The sequence below is a fragment of the Drosophila obscura genome, unplaced genomic scaffold (assembly GCF_018151105.1).
Source record: "Drosophila obscura isolate BZ-5 IFL unplaced genomic scaffold, ASM1815110v1 contig_95, whole genome shotgun sequence".
Taxonomy (NCBI): domain Eukaryota; kingdom Metazoa; phylum Arthropoda; class Insecta; order Diptera; family Drosophilidae; genus Drosophila; species Drosophila obscura.
The window spans coordinates 648,994-656,016 of NW_024542889.1; the positions used below are offsets into that span (position 1 = coordinate 648,994).

General features: G+C 52.2%; 1 pseudogene; it reads right to left on the reverse strand.

Annotated features, from left to right (window-relative positions):
* Positions 1 to 829: 829 nt before the first annotated feature.
* Positions 830 to 6,371, reverse strand: LOC121405389 (annotated as a pseudogene).
* Between the last annotated feature and the right edge of the window lie 652 nt (positions 6,372 to 7,023).

Sequence of the window (7,023 nt, forward strand, 5' to 3'; positions counted from 1 at the left end):
GGCCTGAACGCTGGGACGCACGGTTGTGGAGTAGCGTGTGGTGGTTCCCACCGCACACTTTGCAGCCCTTGGTACTGCGGCAGTCTCTGCCGGAGTGCCGATGAGCCAGGCAATTAGCGCAGTACTTGTTAATCAAGACGGCTCGGAGTCTCTTTTCGGCGTCCAGGCGAAGAAAGCGTCGGCAGGCACGGAGCGGATGGCTTCCGGAGCAGACTCGGCAACGGTAGGAGTTACTACCTCGAGAACGTCTACTCTCCGAAGTGCGGGTGTTACGAGACCGTGGAGCCATCTCTAAATACGGAAACTATGGCGAAAGAAGAAGACAAAGAATAGGAGACGGGTTAGTAACGGGATAGGAAGCGGGGGACGCGCACGCTCTTCGTTAAGGTTGGATGGAGCGAGGAGGTTCTACGGACAGAAGAACGACCTTTGCGACGGGCCTTTTGAGGACCCCCGTGCAGTGAGGATGTCGACTACACGGACCCGATCGTCGGCGCCGGGGTACACGGAATGGATTCGTCCGAGACGCCATTCATTAGACGGCAAGTTGTCTTCCTTGACGACGACCATATCACCAATCTGCAGATTGGGCGTGGGCGTTTGCCATTTGGTCCGCTTGTGGAGTTCCTTGAGGTATTCCTCTTTCCACCTACGACAGAACTGTTGGTTGAGTGCCTTCAGATGTTGCCATCGATTTATGATCGAGGTGAGGTCACCCTTAACTTCTGGCTCCGCCGTCGCCATTAAGGGTCCCCCCGTAAGGAAATGCCCGGGAGTTAGGGCCAGTAACTCCGTCGGATCTTCGGAAATAGGCGAGAGCGGTCTGGAATTAAGGCACGCCTCTATTTTCGAGAGAAGTGTGGAGAGCTCCTCGAAGGTGTATCTACGAGTGGACGTGGCCTTATAGAACAGGGTTTTGAAGCTCTTCACTCCGGCTTCCCAAAGTCCCCCCATATGTGGGGCCCCTGGTGGGATGAATTTCCACGAGACCCTTTGGTGACTATACGCATCAATCACAGAGTCCTTAAATGCTTCTAGGAAATCACGGGCCAGTACTGTGGCTGCGCCCACAAAGGTCTTGCCGTTATCGGAGTGGATACTCTGTGGACAGCCTCGTCTCGCGACGAACCGCGCGAAGGCAGCGAGAAATATCTCGGTGGTGAGGTCGGACGTAGGCTCCAAATGAATAGCCTTCGTGGAGAAACACACGAACACGCACACATACGCCTTGGTAATAAGGCACGCCCGCCCTGTGTAGTTGCGGATTTCGAAGGGACCGGCGTAGTCAATTCCGGTGTGCGTGAAAGGTCGGGAGAATGAAGTTCGCTCCCTGGGGAGATCCCCCATTAGTTGAGTTTGCAACTTCCTTTTGTGGATAAGGCACACTTTGCAAGAGTTCACGACACCCTTCATCAGCTTCTGAATCCGTGGAATCCAATACTTGGATCGGATAAGTCGCACCATCAATTGGCTGCCCCCGTGAAGAGTGATCCGGTGTGTGAACTGCGTGAGGAGTCGCGACAAACGACAGTTATACGGAAGAATTATGGGATGTCGCTCGTCATACTTCAGCCCTTGCGCCGTAGATACACGGCCGCAGGAGCGTATGACCCCATGTTGATCCATAAACGGATTCAAATTCAGGATAGAACTTGATCGAGGCACTGGACGCTTCTCACGTAAGGAGTGATACTCTTGAGAATATTCTCGGCGCTGAGTTTCTAGGATAAGAGTGCGTTCAGCCTCGTTAATTTCTCCGCTTGTAGGATGGATCTCCTGTGCGTACGGTAGTTTTCGGCAGCGCTGTAGGAAACGCAGGACGTACGCGCGGACTCGTAGAGCTTTTTCAAGCGTGGAGAATCGCTCGAGGAAGTCTTCGGGTGGGCTGGTTGTGAAATGGACTTTCACAGCCCGCTGCTCGAGGTCTATGACGGGGGTTTCCTGATCTTGGAGCGGCCATTGAGAGCGTGGTTGCTGTAACCACGAGGGCCCATGCCACCAGAGATGGTTGTCAACCAGATCCTGTAGAGGAACCCCCCGACTGGCTAAATCCGCCGGGTTGTGCTCGGAGCGCACGTGAGACCACTTTTGGGTCTCGGTGGTTTGAGCGATTTTCGTCACTCGATTGGCCACGAAGGTGGTCCAATGGCATGCAGGCTTGTTCAACCAGGCGAGAACGATTGTGGAATCTGTCCAGTAGTAACAGGTAGACCCTGTCGTCGGCATACTTGGCAGGATAGCCGTCGCCATTTCGGCTAGAAGCACGGCCCCGCACAGCTCTAACCGGGGAAGCGATACGGTTTTTACGGGCGCAACTCGTGTCTTCGCTGCCAGTAGATGCACGTCGATACGCTGGCCCATCTCAACGCGAACATAAATCGCGGCGCCGTAAGCCTTTTCTGAGGCATCACAGAACCCATGGTGCTCCACCTTAACGGATGGCTGGGAACCAATCCACCTTGGGATACGGATCTTGGTGAGACAGGAGTAGCTACGCAGGAAGGCTTGCCAGTATTGACACAGTTCGTTCGGAAGGTTCTCGTCCCACTCCAGTTCCTGCAACCAAATTTCCTGCATGAAGATCTTGGAGCGGACGATGAACGGTGCCAGCCACCCTGCAGGATCAAACAGTTTCGCTATCTGCGAGAGGACTTCTCGCTTGGTGTAGGATGACTCAAGCGAGAGCACCGGAGGAACAAAGAAGAACTCGTCGGAGGTCGCTTTCCAGCGAATGCCGAGGGTCTTTGCCGTGCTCTGTGCGTCAATCTCCAGGAAATCAGTGTGGAGGAGGTGGTCACTCGGAATCTCGGCCAATACGTCCTTGTGGTTGGCTGTCCACTTTCGTAGCGGAAAACCTGCCGAACTGAGGGCGGCCTGTAATTCGCGGATGGCTAGCTGAGCCTCCTGTGTGGAGTCAGCGCCGGCGAGGACATCGTCGACGTACATAAAGTGCCGAATGATATGACTAGCCCTGGGGAATTGCGATTGGACGTCGTTGGAAAGCTGTTGAAGGACTCGAATGGCGAGAAAGGGGGCGCAGTTGACGCCAAAGGTGACGGTTTTCAATTCGTAATCACGAATTTCCCCCTCTGCGTTTCGAAACAAGATTCTCTGGAAACGAGTGTGTTCTGGATCCACCCAAATCTGACGGTACATTTTGGTGATGTCGGCGTTGAACGCATATCGGAAGTAGCGCCATTTCAGAATCTGAAGGGTCAAATCGGATTGTAGGACCGGGCCCGCGTGAAGGAGGTCATTCAAGCTCGTTCCGTTCGCGGATGGGCTGGATGCGTTAAACACCACACGAAGCTTCGTTGTAGTGCTATCGGGTTTGATTACTGCGTGGTGAGGGAGATAGTAGTTGTTGGAGTCGTGGCTCGGAGGGACCTCTGTCATGTGGCCCAGATCTGAGTATTCTTGGATTACGGAAACGTACTGTTCGTGCAACGGCGAATCTCTCTTCAGCCGATTCTCGTTCCTTAAGAACTGGGCTAGTGCGATGGACCTTGAATACCCTAGGCTAGACCCGAGATGACCCGGGTCGCGGAATGGTAGGGTTACCATGTATTTTCCGCTTGTTGCCCTCGTGGTGGTTTGTAGGAAGTTGCTTTCGCAATAGGAATCGGACTCTCCTACTAACTTGGTTGGTAGATCCTCCACCTCCCAAAACTTTGTGAGGAGCTTGTCTAATGGAGCATCGAGGACGTTGGACACTTGTGTGGAGAAAGATGCGATTCGGTTCGGGGGGGCACTGGGCACCGGACCAGTAAGCAACCACCCGAAAATCGTTTCCTGCCCAAGGAGAGAGCCACAAATGTCGGTCTGTGAACCGCTCAGAAGGATGGAGGGAAGGATATCGGCTCCGATCAGGACATCTATCTGCGAGCTCTCATAGAAGGTGGGATCAGCTAATGGCAGGTTCGGCAAATCTCGCAACGCACTTAGCGGAATTGGATATGAAGGGAGATTGCCTGCTAGTTCCGGCAATACGTAAGCCGCGGCTTTCAACTGCAAGCCCGGCTTAGTCGGGGAACGAATGGAAAAGTGGCAGAGCTTCTTGGACTGAGCTGCTACCGACTGACTCAGGCCTGAGACTTGTGCCTGAATAAGGCGGAATGGTAGTTTGATGATGTTAAAAAGCCGTTCCGTAATGAACGTAGCCTCGGAGCCCGAGTCGATTAGAGCGCGGGCGCGGAAATTTGTCCCCAGGTGGCAAATGTTAATTATTGCCGTGCCTAGAAGAACGGGCCTGGTGCCCGAGGTGAAATAATTTTGCACGGTGGGCTGAGCGTCGGACGAATTGGAAATTTGCGCGGTTGTGGACGACTCACTGGAGGCAGGAGTACCGCGATGCAGCAGTGTATGGTGACGGGCTCCACACGTGAAACAATTGTGGGCGCTGGTGCACTCTCGGAGCTGGTGACCTCGGGCAAAACAGTTTAAGCACAACTGCTTCGTCTTGATGCAGCTTGAACGTGCTTCAACGTCCATTTGGAGGAAGTGCGGGCAGAGCCGGACCGGATGATTCTCTTTGGAGCAGAGATCGCACTGCTTCGGATTAATGTGGGTCTTGAAGGAGTGAAAGTTCCTCGGAGGAGGACTGCCTTGAGACCGGAATGGGTTGGCGTGGCTTCCGGAGGATTGCGGATTTTGACTGCCTTTGGACGGTTGCTGATGCGGATCGCTTCTAGCCTGGGAAGGGTCGCTCTCCATGGCCTCTAGCGTCAGGTACCGCTGTGTCAGGAAGGAGTCGATTTCCGTCCATGGAGGCATTTCCTTCTTGTCAGTCACTGACGCTTCCCACAGAGCCCGGGTCAGTTTTGGCAGCTTGGATGCACAGATGGTCACCAGAATACTATCCCAATTGTCTGTGCAGACCTTGGAGTGGGCCAGAGCAGTTAGAACACCTTGAATGGTGCTCTGAAGCTCTTTCAAGGCACGACTAGTCTCGGAACCCACGCGAGGCAGCAATAGCAGGATATTTATCTGGTTGGTCACCAGGAGTCGATTATTTTCATATCGACTACGGAGGGCTGACCATGCTGCCTCGAAACCGTCATTGGTAAGTGGGGACTTTTCTACTATGGCTTTCGGATCGCCACGGGTTTTAGTAGTGAGGTGGTACAGCTTTTCCACCGGGGACAGCCTCGGATTGTTTATATAAATCGCTGTGAATAGGTCGCGGAACGTCGGCCAGCGAACGTAATCCCCTGCGAAAACTTCAATGTCACAGGGGGGCAGCCGACAACCGCCCTGGGAGGTCTGCGGCCCGGGAGGTCGGAGGTCTGGGCGGTCTATTTGGGCTATGAGGTCCGCCACGCACCGCTCATAGCCCTCATAGCACTCGCCATACATTTTCTGAATTTCCTCTTGGTCTTCAGGGGCCTCGCACAGCATTGCCAGCGAACATGCCTCAAATTCAGCATCCACCTTGGCCCACATGTTTTTGAGCTGGTCACGACGGACCTGTGAGACCGCGGAGGATGGGGTGGCGGTCCCTGGAGTGGTGAGCCGTGCCTCCAAGGTGGTCAGCCTATCGATGGCTGCCACAAACTTGGCCCGTGCGGAGGTGACAATCGGCTGTGCCATTGGAAGTGTGGAGCGAGGATCGACTAGTTGCGGGTATGGAGGCGAAAGCACCTTAGTCGTGATCGGCGAAGGAAACAGCACCGATTTGGTCGTCGCCGCCGTGGCACTCGTGGAAGCCCTTGGAGTACCTAAGGACCTTGCCCTTTGAGTCCCCGAGGTCGGCGTTGATGGCACGGATGAGCTAGATGGCCTTGATCTACCAGGCGTAGGCACCGCCAAAAACTTCTTGTTGTCTTCCACACCTGTTGGCATACTAAGAAGGACCGCACGCGGAAGCACAAATGAACGCCAAATGAGGACTGTGCGGATAAAGCGGAAATGGACACCACACCAGAGGCAGAACAACAAGGAATTGTTTTCCTGTCGAGCACGACTATCGGACGATATTCCTCAAGAAAATTGATATTTTCTTATTGGCAGTGGTTTTAATGCACGAAAAAGTCGAAAACGGAATCAGCACTAGACTACGATATTTGATATATCGGTATTGGATTTTATTTCGTCGTAGTGGGTGATGTGTAAGACGATCTTAGAGCGAAAACGGAAGTGTTCGGGAAAACTATCGGATGATATGACGCAAGAAAAAAGGATATTTTTCTTGTTCCCCGCGGTTTTGGCGCACAAAAGAATCACAATCGGGATCCGCACTAGACTACGATATGTTTAAATATCGGTACTGGAATGGATTTAGTCGTAGTGGGCGATGGACAAGGTGATTTGCGAAAAAATATTAACTACTCGATGGATACGAGGCCCGTGAGCGATATTTTTATTTTTGCCACCACTAGGTTTTTTTTTTGGTTTGTCACCTCTAGTTTTTTTTGGCAATTTGGAATTTGGCGCGGAAAAATGCAAAAAAGACTGCGGAAATGAGCTGTGCCTCTTGTTGGATGAATTTATCCCGGATGTGGGGGAAATTGCTCGGGCTGTGGGTCACTTTAGGGGCGCCTGGAATGCTTAAATTCTTGGTAATTGCGAAATTTGCATAAGCAGCGGAGTGCTGGTACCGCGTATCGGACGAACGCGTTCGTGCCTACATATACTAAGTGTGGTATGTAGATGTGGAGTAATCGATATTTTTTAGGTATTTTTCCCACCGGGATTAATGAGGTTTATTATTTATGAGAAGTGTTGAGTGAAAATAAGATTGTAAGAATATACAATTCGATATACACAATAAACAATAAATACAATAAACAACGCCAATAAATTACTTCGGATGAGTGTTTTATTGGGGGCGGGGTATGTGTGTGCGAATCAGGCACAACATATGCACATGCATATATACATACGTGTCGGACGCCGGTATTGTGGCTGTGTAGCGGATAATTGCTAATAGCTAACGGAAAGTGTTAGTGAGATCGGACAATATGTACATAAGCATATATGTACATATGGATAAGTGGACACTCGGACGTGAATAGTGCGGAACGC